The sequence below is a fragment of the Xyrauchen texanus genome, chromosome 18 (genome assembly GCF_025860055.1).
Source record: "Xyrauchen texanus isolate HMW12.3.18 chromosome 18, RBS_HiC_50CHRs, whole genome shotgun sequence".
Taxonomy (NCBI): Eukaryota; Metazoa; Chordata; class Actinopteri; order Cypriniformes; family Catostomidae; genus Xyrauchen; species Xyrauchen texanus.
In genome coordinates, this window is record NC_068293.1 from 6938534 (window position 1) to 6954881 (window position 16348).

Consider the following 16348-nt stretch of genomic DNA (forward strand, 5'->3'; position numbering starts at 1 on the left):
CATCCTGAGTGAAATAAATCAACCCGGAAGTCAGTACTATTTTCTGGTGCAGAGATATGTGATTTGTTACTCGGTTGCTAGGGTAACCCCATCTGGTTGCTAGGCAGTAATCATAGTGATAGTAATCAAGTGTCCTTGCCATCCTGATTGAAATAAGTCAACCCGAAGTCTCTACGTTTTTCTGATGCAGAGATATGTGATTTGTTACTCGGTTGCTAGGGTAACCCCATCTGGTTGCTAGGCAGTTACCTTAGTGATACTAATGAAGTGTCCTTGCCATCCTGATTGAAATAAATCAACCCAGAAGTTTGTCTGATTTTCTGGTGCAGAGATATTGTTACTGCTAAAGGGTTGCTAGGGTACTCTGTTTAGTTGCTAGGAGTGGCTTGGCAGCTGCCAATCATTAATCTCCAACGGCTGCTTGTCAGTATGAATGATATAAACCAACTCCCATGCCTCTGTGACATTCAGAATGGAAGATATCCTCTATGGATTTTGGTTGCTAAGGTGCTCGACAATGGTTGCTAGGGAGGGGCTAGGAAGTGTTGAGGTGATTCATGATTGGCTGTTTGCTGCCCCGAGTGAAACGAGACCACCCTTGTGTTTCTATGAAACTTCTATCCGGAGATATCCCTTTGATGTCTTTCATTAGAAGTGTATGGGACTTGTTGCTAAGGTGCTCTAAATTGTTGCTAGGGCGTGGCTTGATAGATTCAAAATGATCCTGAGATACTGATTGGTCGTCTGAGTAAAATGAGCCCGCCCCATTGTCTCTATGACACTGTGATCCAGAGCTATGTTGAATACAAATCCCAATGCCATTTCATTTCATGGGCCGTCCTACACCATTGTAAGTCAATTGGGGCATTTTTGGGCAGCTCCTGCCCCCAGGGGTGCAACTTTTACCCCATTTTGAGGTATGCTCTTACAGAGCCTGCCAGCCTCTTCAAATGTGGCAAATCACACGTTTCTGCGAAATCCTCGCTCGGAGCTGTGACGCGTCAAAGTTTGTCGCAATGTTAAGTCTATGGGATTTTTCGGCCGCTTTTTTGCCCCTGGGGCAATTACCGTACCCCGATACGCTTATAAAAGTCATAGCACACGTGTCCTCAATAGGCCGTTCGATTTGACACCTCATTCGTGGGTCTACGCCAAACGGTGCGGGACGAGTTAGGTGCCGAAGTTTTGTACGGAGATAGAATAATAAAAAGTATAAAAATAAAAATAAGTATGTGAGATTACAATAGTGATGCTTTGCAAGCACCACTAATAAAAATAAAAATAAAAAGTATAATAATAAGTATGTGAGATTACAATAGTGATGCTTTGCAAGCACCACTAATAAGTATGTGAGATTACAATAGTGATGCTTTGCAAGCACCACTAATAAGTATGTGAGATTACAATAGTGATGCTTTGCAAGCACCACTAATAAGTATGTGAGATTACAATAGTGATGCTTTGCAAGCACCACTAATAATAAGTATGTGAGATTACAATAGTGATGCTTTGCAAGCACCACTAATTAACTCAGACCACTTTGCCATGCCGTTTGAGCAATTCATTGAAAAGAACAGACTCAAAAGAGTGATTCATTCATGAAATTGGCATCACTAGCTCTGATTATAGATGGGCAACAACCATCTTAATAATTAACTTAATTACTCCCGCTTCATATCCTGGGCAGTTCCGATAATTAAAAAAAACATCTAGAGCACCGAATGTTTTGCCCAAGCGAGCCTCAGTTATTGCACTTAAAAAAGAATTACATTAACTACCCTCAGTTTTACTCAATCCTCCCATGTTCATATTACTCAAAAAAACAAGGGAACTTAAATGAACTGAGCTGATTCAACTAATAAAAGTGTCTTGTCAGCTTTACTTAAAGACATATTTCAGCCAAAAATGAGAATGATCTCATGATTTACTCACCCTCATGCCATCCCAGATGTGTGTGACTTTCTTTCTTCAGCAGAACACAAATTAAGATTTTTAGAAGAATATTCCAGCTCTGTAGGTCCATACAATGCAAGTGAATGGTGACCAGAAATCAGAAGATGAAAAAGGCATCATAAAAATAATCCATAAACAGGTTTGGGAGGGTTACTATTGAAATGTATTCCACTACAGATTACATGCTGTAAAATGTCATTTTCCATATTCCATAACATATTCCTGTTAGATTGCTCAAGGTGAGTAATGTATTCTAAATACTTTGGATTACTTCTTCAGCACTGGTTGATTTTGCCAGTACAGTAAGACAAAATAAACATGTTAAAAATACATTCTCTGAAAAACCTAAATATCTTATGCAGTGTTGTTTCTAAAACAAGATAAATCAAATTGATCTTATTTAATGGATTTTTAGATATTTGTACAGGAAAACTACAAAAATTATTATCAAGAATATGATTTTTATCCTAATATCAGAGGTCTTACTAGAAATAAGAAATGATGATCCAACGTGAACATTTCTTGATAAAAAAATATGATGGTGTCTGGTAACATGTGAATGTAAAATGGCTATAAATAGCATTTCAGCTTAGCGTAAAGCTGACCATTTATACAAGGTTTATTTCTATTTCTTCTGCTCCAAACTTACTTTAAACTTACTTTAAACGTACTGTTCTGTCAGCTCGTATGAATGTAACACATCATAAGAAAGTGTTTCACCGCTGTTCAAATGCACTTTGGATCGCATCATTTATATGTATAAATGTTTTCCATCTGAAAGGACTAAATATTAAATGAAACAAATGACAATAAAATTCAAAGTAATCTCTTCAGTAATCAAAATACTTTATGAATGTAACTGTATTCTAATTACATTGATTTAAATTGTAACTGTAGTGGAATACAGTTACTTATATTTTGTATTTTAAATACGTAATCCCTTTAAATACATGTATTCCGTTACTCCCCAAACCCTGTTCATAAATATCCATGTCTTCAGAAGCAATATATGTGTGGGTGAGCAACAGACTGATATTGAAGCCCTTATTTAACTATAAATCTCCACCTTTTATCAGCCTCAACCAATAAGTGGCTGAATGTGAAAGGGAAAGTGTAGATTTACATTGTAGACTTAAATATTGATCTGTTTCTCTCCCACACCTATCATATCACTTCTGAAGACATGGATTAAACTACTTGAATCATATCAATTACTGTTATACTGCCTTTTGGGCCTTCAAAGATTAAAAAGCTCTGATCAGACAGATCTACTGATCTGCCTTTTTCTATTCACATTTTATATAGGAAGCAAATACAGATGAAGTGAGACAATGTTTGGCAATGAGATGAATAGTAAAAAGTGTCTCACTGTACCTGCGTTTGCCCTATATTTCAAATGAAATATAAAATAAATTGGTTTGCAAGTTTAATTCACAACACATTTTTTGACTAAATGGTTATCTAACAGTTGAACAAGATATTAATGTTGCTCTATTAATATGTAAAGTTGCTATAAAAATAATGACTTCAACTTATTTGCTTATAGCAATACTCTCTTTAAAATAGTAGTAGATGGCTTGAAAGTGTACATTAGTTGTAGAAGTGCACATTAGTGCACTTTGTAGTGTTATGCATATTTGTGTTGTGTTATGAGTCTGACGCAAGTTACTAGTTATAGTAAAAGTTACTATAGTCAGTATAATATCTATAGGGGGAACATGAAAAAAAAAATTTTTTAAAGTGATACCAATTTTTATACCTTTGGAAAGATTCAAGCTTGAAGTGCCAAGCATGTTTTTGTGAGTGTACAGTCAGTTCAGTCCCTGCTGCTACTACAGGTATACAGTGCTTCATCAAACCGCACTGACCGAGAGCACACAATGAGTGAGGAACTGTTCAAACAGCTGGACAGACACAGGAGTACTTTTAACATGACAGGACATCCTAAAATGCTGTGCTTATGGACAAACTGAAATTCGATTGCAAATTACCATGATAATGTCATTGAATTATCTTCATTCTGAGGTTTTTCTCAGTAAAATTGATATGTGTGATTATTCATGATTAATTAATCAGCATATCATATAATTAATTTAATCAAAATGTATTCTAATATAAATTAAACTTGTCTTGATTTTATTAAAGGGATAGTTCACCCAAAAATGAAAATGATCTCATAATTTACTCACCCTCATGCCATCACAGATGTGTATGACTTTCTTTCTTCTGCTGAACACAAATTATGAATTATAGAAGAATATTTCAGCTCTGTTGGTCCATACAATGCAAGTGAATAGTAACCAGAACTTTGAAGCTCCAAAAAGCACAAAAAGCAGCATAAAAGTAACCCATAAAACTCCAATGGTTTAATCCATGTCTTCAGAAGTGATATAATAGGTGTGGATGAGAAATATCAATATTTAAGTTATTATAACCATAAATATCCAGTTTCACTTTCAAATTCTTCTTTAGGTTCTGGTGATTCACATTCTTCATGCATGTTGCCACCTACTGGGCAGGGAGGATAATGTATAGTAAATAAAGGACTTAAATATGTATCTGTTTCTCACCCACACCTATCATATTATTTCTGAACACATCGATTAAGCCACAGGAGTTTTTTTTTTTTTTTGGAGCTTTGGTCAACAGAGTTTTGGTCACCATTCACTTGTATTGTATGGACCTACAGAGCTTAAATATTCTTCTAAAAATCTGAAGAAAAATGTCACACATCTGGGATGGCATGAGGGAGAGTAAATGATGAGAGAATTTTCATTTTTGGGTGAACAAACCCTTTAAAATATTTTAATATTTGGATGGTTCAATATAATTAAAAAATCATTCTTAAACTCATGTAACATTTTTGTCAATTTTGCTTTGAATTATGACATTTGTCCACTGGTGTGACTGTCTTGGGTAACATTCCTGAACTTTAAACTAATTTAATAAGCATAAATGTAGATGTAAATGTATGAATGTAAATGTGTAAATAAAAATACTTACTTTAGGGAATTAAAGGTTGTCTCAATAAATGTGTCAATAAAGTCCCTCCACACACATCATTTAGAGAAAGTAAAACTTTCATTTAAAATGAGCAGCTATCAATGTTGACTTCTGGACCTTTCAATATTTTAAATTTTTATAGCCATGTTTGCAAAAAGTGGGATTTTTATATAAATCAAGTCAAACGAGAGTCACACAATTTTTTGATTTACTATGTAGAATGTCTATAAAATGTCAATGTTAAATATATAATAAACAATGAATTCTGAGTTATTCAAACATAAAAGTATACAACTTTGTGTTAATTTCTTTCCTTTTGCCCTTTTTTATTTTATTTATTTGTACATTGAATTTGAACTCATGTCTCAGCTCAGGTTTAAGTACTGAGGCTGATGTCACAGGAATATATGGGTCACATTAAACAGAAAGCTCTGGCACTATGGCAAACTTGAGCACTGGCTTTGGCACTGAAAGAGGCTTGAAAAAACCTCTGGGGTGGCAGAGACAGGGAGCTCTTTGTGACTGCACCTGCCTCTAAAGACAATGGCAGTGCACACTATAGAACACCGGCCCTGGTGGTTATGATATCTATATTTTTTATAAACTTGTATGAAAAGCAAAAGCTTCATCCATCTCTGGTTGGTAGAGTGACATTTAATGAAGACTGAACTATACAAACAATCTTTTGCTACAATTATCTGTGTGTCTAGGTACAGTTTTTAGAGCTCACTTTTCATTTTAAAGTGTTTCTTTGATAAAATTATAAAGTTGTGTAGCCCTTTTAGTTTGTTTTATTTCTCTCATAATTTTTGTATTTTACTCTGACCTACTACAACAACAACAATATGAATATGCTGTGTAAATTAAATGTTTTATTTCTACATGAAATGTTTTAACGTTTGTATAGTTCAATGCTTTTATTATGTCAGGGGCTTTCTGTATTTCCGGTTGTCAAGCGGAAGCGGTGTTTGTCGTCACTGATGTGGATGTGGCGCCCGGCGCTCCGTCGCATCAGCACAGCAGTAGTGCGCGAGCAGTCGGAGTGTACGGATGATTTCCGTTTGAACAACAAACCAGGTGAGTTTATCACGTCAGACTAACGACAGTGCGGTGACACACACATGATGCTATTGTCTGATAATTTGTCCTTTAATCTGTCCGCCATGCGAGAATGGCTCGTGTTGTTTGGACACATCAGTGCGCATGTGATTAATAACTGCACGCGTGATGCGTTCTGGTTTCAATATGTGCTGCATGTGCGAGATCTCCTCTGTGAGGACGCTGACTGTACTGACTGACTGTACTGACTGACTGACTGTACTGACTGACTGTACTGACTGACTGACTGACTGACTGACTGACTGTCGTATAAATTGACAGTGGTCTTTAATTCAATATTTTAATGTATACGGATTGAGGAGATATGATCGTGTGCGCGCGCGCCCCTCCGTCCGTGTGCAGGACTGTTGCTAGGAGTCGTGATGTTGTGGATCCGATATGATGTTGTTATGTAATCGCTCGTTTACTTGAGAAGAAATTGCTCTACTGCAGTGGTTCTCAACCTTTTTGACTCCAAGGCCCCCACTGGCCAAGACAATATTTTAAAGCACCCCTCGCCCGAAACTAAACGTGTCTGATTACAATTATTAATCATGATCATTTTTTATTCTAGAAGTTTCAGAAAGAGTCTGTTTATAATTTTTAGGCACACATCATAAAGTATTTTTAAGCATTTTAATTAAGTATGATTATTGTAATATTTTTTGTTTTAAATTAATTTTAAGTTGTCTTGTGACATCTACTTGGAAGTGTGCTGAGGCCCCCAAGTGGGTCCTGGCCCCCTGGTTGAGAACCACAGTACAGTATCTTTATACGTTTAGTAGATGCTCTTAGCCAAAGAGCCTTACAAATAAGAGGAAAAAAACAGGCAATTTATAATACTGTAGTCAATAATATTAGCAGTTCTGCAAATCTAAATGTCAAAGAGTAAGCTACCGAAGCTTAACTGTGGGGGGCTTCAGTTGAGACTTTGTAGAAGATTGGACTTTTACGATGGTAACGCAATTCTGTAAAAAAAAAATCTATTATTATTTGGGTTAAAATCACACAATTTGTTCGTTACAATTGATTTTAAAACATTGCATTCTTCTTATCATTCTTCTATTCAGCAAAGGAAAACTGTGTTGAGTGCCCACTGTCAGACATTTTTTTTTTATGTCTTTGTCTTTTCCCATAATGTAATGTGTCTTACAAAAGACAACTGTGAGCTTGTTTTTAATAGGCTTTCTCTGGTGTCTTTAGCTAGTCAAAATAATTGTTAGACGAAGTCTTCAGTTAATGTCCATGTTTTGACTCAAACGCTCTGTGTCTGTGTACAGAAGCTCAGCCTTTTAAAGTATACTTCTTTTGACTTGCATGCATACACAGGTGGTTGGCACATGCGCGCTAAGTTCTCTTCAGGAGTTTAGAGCCATAAATATGTCTTGATATTCTTTCAGACTCAAGTTATTCAAATGCATCTCCTGACCTTCTCATGTACATGCTCTTGATGTGCACATTCACTGTTGTTGTTTCCACCTTCAGGAACTGGGGCCGGTTGCACCAGTTATACGTAAGTTACAACTTAGTCTAGTCGTGGCGTAAATGGGCACTAAGTCACAATTTACGCACTACTAAATATTTGAGTGTTGCACCATTAAACTTAGGTAGGACGTAACCCAACGTATGAACTAACTATTTGTGGAAGACAGACCAATAGTAACAGATGGAATACAAAAGCAGTCTGATATTTTCTATCATCAATCAACTCATGTTTTGCATGACAGGCTTCAATCCTTTCAACATACAGTATGATGTTGACATTTACGAGAGAGAGAAAAAATTAAGCGGCTCTTCAGCATGAATCTGATCTAACGGTGCAGTTTTCAGAGTGCGCCGCCGATGTCGAGTTTCAACACATTCAAAATATATATAGGATATTAAAATGAATAAATGTCTGTTTTTCCAGCCTGTTGTATTAGTATTTATTTATCACCCCTTATTTATTTTAGATAGAGTTCCTATATGTTGTTATTTACACAGGCAAATATACTATTTATCAAATCTACTTTTATTAGGTACCGTATTTCAATGGGGATATAATTTTATACAGCTGACAGTTACATGATGCTCAAACCTTATTTGCTTAACCGTAACAAGATAAAACTGAAATGCATGGCTTTTTAATACTTCTGTGTACAAATTTGAAGGCTGTTTATTGGATTAATACAGGTAAATGTCATATGCGACTATGCATTACTTTATGGAGAGTTTACGACCTACTAGTTAAGTTTTGCCATAAGAACAGGTAGTGCAACAAAATTAAGCACTGACTTAGTTTTAAACTAACTACTAGTTACTAAGCCCTTGGTGAACTTTACGTCCTAATTTACGTGAGATCTTGTGCACCACTGGTGCAACCCTACCCAGATGTTTAGTGCCGATAACATCTTCTAGTGCTTCCTAGTGACAGCAACAGCTCCACTGTGAGTGCTGCCACCTTGTGGACCCACTAATTGGTGCAGATAACTCCATGCGCATTCTGCTTGTTCAGAGTACACGCGGTTAGAAAAGATGGGACGCATGCTTTTTTCACTCTGCTGATGACGAAATTTGCTTCACGCGTCCTGTACGCAGACGCCTAGCATTCGTGTCTGACCGAAGTATACTTTGGGCTTTAGGATCACATGACCAACCGAATACTACTCAATCTCAATAACCGCCCTGTTATTGGATACATTCACTCTTGGAGATCAATCATGTTTCACTGTGAATTGGGAATTTTTACATTTAGCATCGATAACTGAAAACTATTGTTTGAATTATGCTGCATCCACACCACTAGATGGCACTGTGAATCCAGAATGACATAACAAAAAGTACTGAGTGCATCTTTAAGTGCACAAAGAAAATGTTTTCAGCCATTTGTTACTTTTTTTTTTTTATAACAAAAATGTTTAAAAAATCCTTAAGCTGATCCAGTAATAATGACCTTAAACCGCAAAAAATGAAGGAGGTAGTAGACTTATTCTAAAGATCTTAGCATAGGTCTGTTGAGTATTTGACCAGAATAATTGTTAAGATTATTAGTTGGATAATTTTACTTGAATTTGACTGTTTTCAGATGTTTGGCAGACACTGATCACTGACAGTTTAATGTCCTCTCATCTAAATGACGGATAAAGACTCTGGTGTTTCCCTCTCTTCCTACTCATGTGCAGGTGTTCTGTGAGTTGTCATGGCAATGAACTGTAATCAATATGTGCCACACTGTTCCTCACGTATCATATCAATCCTACTTATGGCAAAGGCTTCCTTTTTGAATATTAATCCCAGTAAAGGATTCATTCATTGACCTGCTGACCAGGGATCATTTGCAAAAAATATATATATTTTTATTTATTTTTATTGCAATATACAATATTAATATATTTCTGTAATAATTTAGCATGTTGTAGGCTTGCCATGTTATACAGTGCTAACGGTTATACTCTGTAAAAAGGACGACTCCGGTGTGAAATGTTATACCGGTAAAATGGGTAAACATTATGAAAGAAACGTACTTCATGACAACAGTTCTTATATCAATAGCCAAATGAATAGCATAAATAAATCTAAATGAATGCATTGAAAGCCAGGTGTTCTTTATCGACATATCGAATTTACTGTGAACGCGCACTTACAGAAGACGTTACTTTTAGTTGACGGCAACTACTGTGCGATGCGGGACACGGTTTGCCCCACGTATTTTAGCAAATCATGCACCCAAACTGCACCCGACCGTGTTGCACATTTAGAGAAATTGACAAGAAACAGCGTGTGTTGGAGATTCATCCAGCTGCAGACTTTCATCAGGTTCAGCTATTGGTGATTTGTGTGAGATAACTCGGATGCTACATGCGGTGGATCAAATCCATTCTGTGCACTTCTTTTGTCATGCTTCCATCAAAAGCAGTAGAATTTCATCAAAAATATAGCATTCGAGTGCATTATATTTGTTTCCCATCATTGTGATTCCAAAACACCAGTAAAAACATGTTCATGATGGAAGATAGAGACTCAAATGAGGACTGAGGAAAAACTGTAGCACTTAAAACAAAACTGTAATATAAAGAGAAATACACAACATTCATGTAAAGCCTTTTCTATAAATAAAACATAATTAACATGTACAAAGACAGTGGCCCTAAAAGGCCATGTATTTTTTTTGTGATACCATTTTAGCATGTTAGTCAAATACTAAAAGCGGATTAGCCCAATTTTAAACAGTGAGTGCTTTTTGTTGAGCTTTACAAACAGAAAAGGCATATTCCATACGGGTAAGCAAATCCTTATTGGAAAAATAGCCCATTGATTTGTTCTTTTGGGAAAGCTTTATTAGAAGGAAACGTAGATGCAATTTATTTTCTTCCTGGTTGTAGCCTTTTCCATTAGGCCTATTTGTTGGGGCTATTCGTAACGAATGTATATTAGTGTCCATCAATGTTGTTTTTCAATGTAATTAATTATGTTCTAGTTGGAAGTCTTTGACATCTTGTCAGTTAAAAAATCAACATTCTGCTTGTTGCGTCTTGCATTGTTTTAGCTCAAGGGCGTGTTCGACGCCAAGACCATTATCAGAATGAAGGAATGTATGATTTGTATTTGTATGAATGTATCCTTTAGGTTCTCAGTACACTGTGTGAATGTGCCGCTTCTATATAACATCACTGTGCCTTTTGTGTAAATACACAGTCTATATTGTTTTCCTCCTATAAATATTGAGAACCTAAAAACGATGTAATGTGGAAAATCTTAGCTATTTTGTTTTTAGTAATAAGAAATTGGCCTATATGCCTGTCATGATTATTAAATGATCGTCTGATAGCGGTTGATCTAACCGCAGTTATTCACATAACCGTGATTTATTGTGCACTTCAAATTCATTCACATTTTAATGCCCATATGAGGGAATTTTAAGCAAATTAATAAATGCCATCAACGGCGCATTTGTGCGTCATTCAGTTGAACTCCAAATATCTCTGAGCGAGTGCACTGCGGGTGACAACCAAAGCAGCTCCTGCCCAGAAGAGCACGTGAAGTGCTTCTCAAGCACTGATGCACGTGCCGTCAGCAGAGGCTCACGAAAATATAAACAAACAAATGTATACTTTAATAGTGAATGCAAAGCGCTCCAACTTCACTTGAAACGATTGTGTAATGGCAAATATTCCTGGTCATATCGTGTTCATACAGTGTTAATGACACGCTGTGACCGAGGAGGAGATGCACGCTTACTGTATTTCTGTGGAGTGACCAAATCTAAAAGGTTTTGCTTCATTACAAATAAGGGCTTGTCTGTTTAATCAGAGCATTAAAATAATGTGTGAAAGTGAATACATTTGGAAAGCAATATTTTACTATTGCATTGTATAATATAAATGTAATGATATACATATTAAATAAATCTTATTTAATATTTAAAAATGTATCAAATATTTGAGTAAAAAAAAAGAGTAAATTTTAAAATTGACCGAAACTAAAGTTGACCAAAAAGAGCTATATATTTTAAGTATTTAGAAATATTTTGATATTTAAAACATTATTTATCATGTTCTTCATAAGTTTTTAAAGCCTTAAAAGGAAATCCTATATCACTACTTTATTAATTGATGTAAAAATGACGTTTTAAGGTGTATGAAGCACACACATGACAATATATGACAATTAATCATCATAGCTCTAAACAGACAAATAATCATCATAATCACTTTTATTTCATAAAAAGACACAGTCATCCAAATTTCATAATTGTGACAGCCCTATCGGCCATAAAGGCCTCATAAATGCCTTTTTAATGCCAAATAAGTTACTAATGCGCTTACGTGTGCAATTATTAGCCATTAATTACTGTCTAACATCTGATCCTTAAAATAAAGTGCACTAATATTGGAAAGCCTGCTGGACTCGCAAACACGCAAAACAGGCTTCATTAGTGCAGTGTAGATACACATTTCTGATTTAAAAAAGCATATTAAGCACTTGTGTAGCACAGAACACTAGATGAATAACATTGCATATGCTTCGCTGGACCGACAGTTCACTTGGGCGACTGCCAAAAACATTTCAATGCAGGAAAAACCATGCAGTGGCAAGTAGCATCATGTCCAATGGATAATTGAAGCCCTTCAATATGCCCCAACTACGCTTCTTTTTTCAATAGAAATATGTGAACACAGAAAAGAAAACGGCACTCGTCAAAAAATCATGGGGTTTTTAAAGCAGTGAACTTCTGGGACTTTTGCTCTAATGAGATTAATTGTTTCTTCATGAAATTCCACGGGTTTATTTTGTACTTCACTCTCATAGAGTATGAAGTTCAGCGTTAAAAAGAGGCTGCTTGAAAATGTGTTTTTTGCTGGTATCACACATGCTCAATTGTCCACCCATGCCTCCTTTGCCCACTAAGTTTTGCCATGCAAAGGTACATGTGACCGTGCCTGTAGTGTGGAAGTGTGTTTTTAATAGGAAATGAGAGTCAGGTACTGGGAAAGGATGATAATGATGTGGTTCTGAGCCATCTGTTAAACTGGAGACGTGTGTCGTGGTTGTGGTTCAATTAAGCTTATTGTGTGGCTGCTGGTAAATGGAACGGATGTGGTTGGGTTTACTGGAGCTGATTATCAAGAGCCAAACAGCTGTATTATTCCTGTCTATTATCTTTATCGCCTTGTGTTAAGGAGGGCATTCACAGTGGCAGTGACTTGTAGCAACAAAGTGACCAGAATTTATTTATTTATTTATTTATTTAACAAAGAGGGGGCTTATTTTGAGATTGATTACGTTGTGGTTTTGAAGGGAACATTCATTGTCAGAAACCTTTCAACCAAACTGATACAACACTTCAATGCATGTCAATCATTACGATAATCAAAAGAGTGTAATTAACTGTGTTTTGAACACCTGTCTCTGCAAAACATTTGCTAAATGTGTTTTATTATCATTTAATGTAAAAAGTTTGACTCGTTAATGGATATTATTTAATAAAAGTGAATGTTTGTCACTGACTGTAAACCTCCCTGCCCTGCGTGAAGTAACAAGCACCTGCATCTCAACGAAAATAATATTTCCGCTCTAGTATCGAAGTTAGATATCGGATATAAAGTGTCATTCTGTTGCATTTTCCTCTGTTGAAAGGTGGAAATTCAGACTCTCAGAGTTGAATGGAACGCTTCATTAATCACAGCAACAACACTACAGAGCATCGCAGCTTTCATCACAACAGCGAACATTTGGGGGACACACGCATGTGTGGCAGTGGACTCAACGCTCTGAAGCAACGCATATATAGCAGGCGAATGTTTCAAACAGCAAGACGGAGCGCAGTTAAATGGAAAACAATGCAGCGTCTTCAAACTGAACTTCAATTTAACACTCGCAATGTTTAAAAACGCAATGTTATGTCATCTCCTGTTATTTGAAAATAGACTGTTCAGACAGTCACTGAAAAAACTGGTGCGCACTTAGGCCCTACTAAGATTACTACGGTAACCTGGAGAAAGAATAGACACGTTCTTTCAGAGTTGGACAGCGAATATTCAAGATCTGCAGGGTTTTGACTTCACATTTGGTATTGGCTCGGCTCGCTTGTATCCTCGACCGATGTAGTACTAAAAAAAAGTACCAGGTACTATCCTCAGTGGAAAACCCCCAAAAAGCGAGCAGAGTCGAGCCGTACCATGCAATGGAAAAGCCCCATTAGTGTCAGTGTGAATGCTGCATTACTTTTCATGTGTATGGCAAGAACGCGTTTGGCTTTATTCCATTGTAGCCACAAATGGCTTTTTACATAAAGAGACAGAAATCATGTGAATAATGAATGGGTTGTTGAAGGAAAGATATTTTCTGAGGTTCTTAATGGCTTGAATGGTTCCTTGAACACTCTAGCTCAGGGGTGGGCAACTTTTTTGGTAAAGAGGCCACATTGGGCTTTAAGTAGTGCATGGGGGGCCACATTGTATTCCTTTTGAGATACAATGTTCTGCATTGATTTGGTTTTTGTAACTTTTAAGCCCAGAAGTAGTTATGTACTCAATTTTCTGAAGTGTATCTGTGACTAATGGGACTATTCTGCAATTGCCTAAAGTATTGAATTGCTCTACAATGGTAGATACTTTTCTATCAGGCATTAAAAAACAAAATAAAGGCTGAGCTTATAAATTTATTTTGCCATCTCTACTTCCCTGTTAATTTATTGTTCAATTTAACACGTTCTGCATCAGGGGTCTCTTTTAATAAAAAAAAAATCATTTTATAGAACTTTTAATATTTGTTGCAAAGTGGGTGAGTTTACTTTTTTCTAAAACATTACCCGTTTACATGCTAAAAGAGTAATGATGCAGGTCTCCTCGATGGTTTGACATTCAGTACACAACTGAATAGCACAGACTGCATGACTATGATAAATGATTACTGGAAGAGTTAGATTAACATACAGGTGCAAAGGGACTTCGACATTTCTAAATTGCACAAATAAAAAATACATATACATCTCTGACTTGCTTTTGCTCGCATGTCAATGATGCCGAGATTTACTTTTATATTTCATTTAATCACTGAGAAGGTTTACCTGCAAAGTAATATCTTAAGCAGCCTTAATAATGGACACAGAGTAGCCGTATAACACTTTTCCTTGAGCAGAATATTGCACTACAGATCACTAAATTTGTTCAAAGGGGAAAGCCAGATGGAAATAGCGCACTCGCGTGCATGTTGCCAGATTGCACAAAATAAGTATAACATTAGGCAGAATATTTCCAATTTGCGCAAGTACAAATCTCAAACTGGGGGTGTTGCATCTCTTACCTGGCAACCCTGAGCATGTTAAACGCTTGTGGAGATGCGTTAGGTCCCAATGCAAGTTAACAAATATCCAATGGAAAATAAAAACGCTTTTACAATAAATGAGCCGCGGGCCACATTAAACCATGTGGTGGGCCTGATATGGCCCGCGGGCCATATGTTGGCCATGTCTGCTCTAGAAGGTATCAGTTCACCGAGTACATCATCATTTGCCATTCAAATTATCCCATAACCACACATTGGCCTATTCAAACTAATCGTGATGCTTTTTGTGTGCAGGGGGTAGATGATACTCTCATGATTTACCCTCTATTTGGGCTTTTTTTGTTTTGAGGACACCACTGATCTAAAAAAAATAAATAAATACATATTGCTGATGACGTCATAATATTGAAGCCACTCCACAGCCATGTTGGTATGTCCATGCAATCGATAGGGCTTACTGGCTTAATAGGAAATCTTTTTCATGATTAAATATCAGCCATTTGATTAATTCACACATATCTAAATAATAAATGATGAAATAAGTTGTCGATTATTTTCATTATTAATTATTGATTTTATCGATTAGTTGGTGCTTTGATTACAACTTGGACTACACTGTGATTACACACTGCTGGTCTCCTGCTTCATCTCTGATACAATGATGTCAGCCGTACAACAGTAACTTTTTAAGGCGGGTTTTGGAAAGAGGGGCTGTGTCTGTGTCCAAAAATGACATAAAAGAACCAAAAAAAGTAAATCAAGGAAAATAGTCCATATGACTCGTACAATTTAAAGTCTCTTGAAGGCATATTATACCTTAGTGAATCACATAAGGCTTTGTTTAATAAATAAATATAGTCTTCATGCGCAACACACTTCAGTTATTGAGCAGTGCTCTGATGTGCCACTCACAAACACAGATACACACAAAGGTTTTTGCATTAAACTATTTTTTTCCCTCCTGTTATTCAGTGAAGTTAATTTAAAGGTAATTTTAAAAGTTGTTTTAGGAAGCATATATTTAATACAATCTCTTAACTCGAGGCACAAGCTCAATTGTCGTTTAAAGCGGTCTTAACTTTTTTTTTTTTACCAAAATTTTATAATATATCTTTTTTCACCCTGTCTCGGGCCTGTGTCTCAAAGCTTGGTTTGAAGCTATCTGGCCCTTTAAGACTTCATTGTAAATGCTCACTGTTCTGATTGGCTAACATCCTGCAGTCCCTCAAATACAGCCAAATTTGAAACTTAATCGAAAGAAAATGAACAAACTACACATAATTTACAGTGTTTCCCATTAATTGACTAGATTATGTCAGGCTGACACAGTCTAATTTGCCCTGCCACGGTCTCGTAATGAACCGAAAATTCTTTACACTTCTCAGTCTCACAATAACATAAAATAAAAGGATGTGTTTTGTGCTCTCTCTCGTGCACCAGTAAGTTCAGTCAGCTCCTCCCCCGCTGCTGTAAACTCACGTGCTCACACACTCTCGCAGATATCTGCACGTAAAGCACTCCAGTTTCA

The 16348-nt window shown here is 36.4% G+C and overlaps 1 protein-coding gene across 1 annotated transcript in view; it reads left to right on the plus strand.

Moving 5' to 3' along the window:
* The first annotated feature begins 5986 nt into the window (after positions 1 to 5986).
* Positions 5987 to 16348, plus strand: part of hycc2 (hyccin PI4KA lipid kinase complex subunit 2) — a 52327-nt gene continuing 41965 nt past the window's right edge. The window contains exons 1-2 of the mRNA XM_052148836.1: positions 5987 to 6033; positions 7540 to 7567. The gene's annotated coding sequence lies outside the window, so the exon portion shown is untranslated. The remainder of the gene's footprint in view (positions 6034 to 7539; positions 7568 to 16348) is intronic.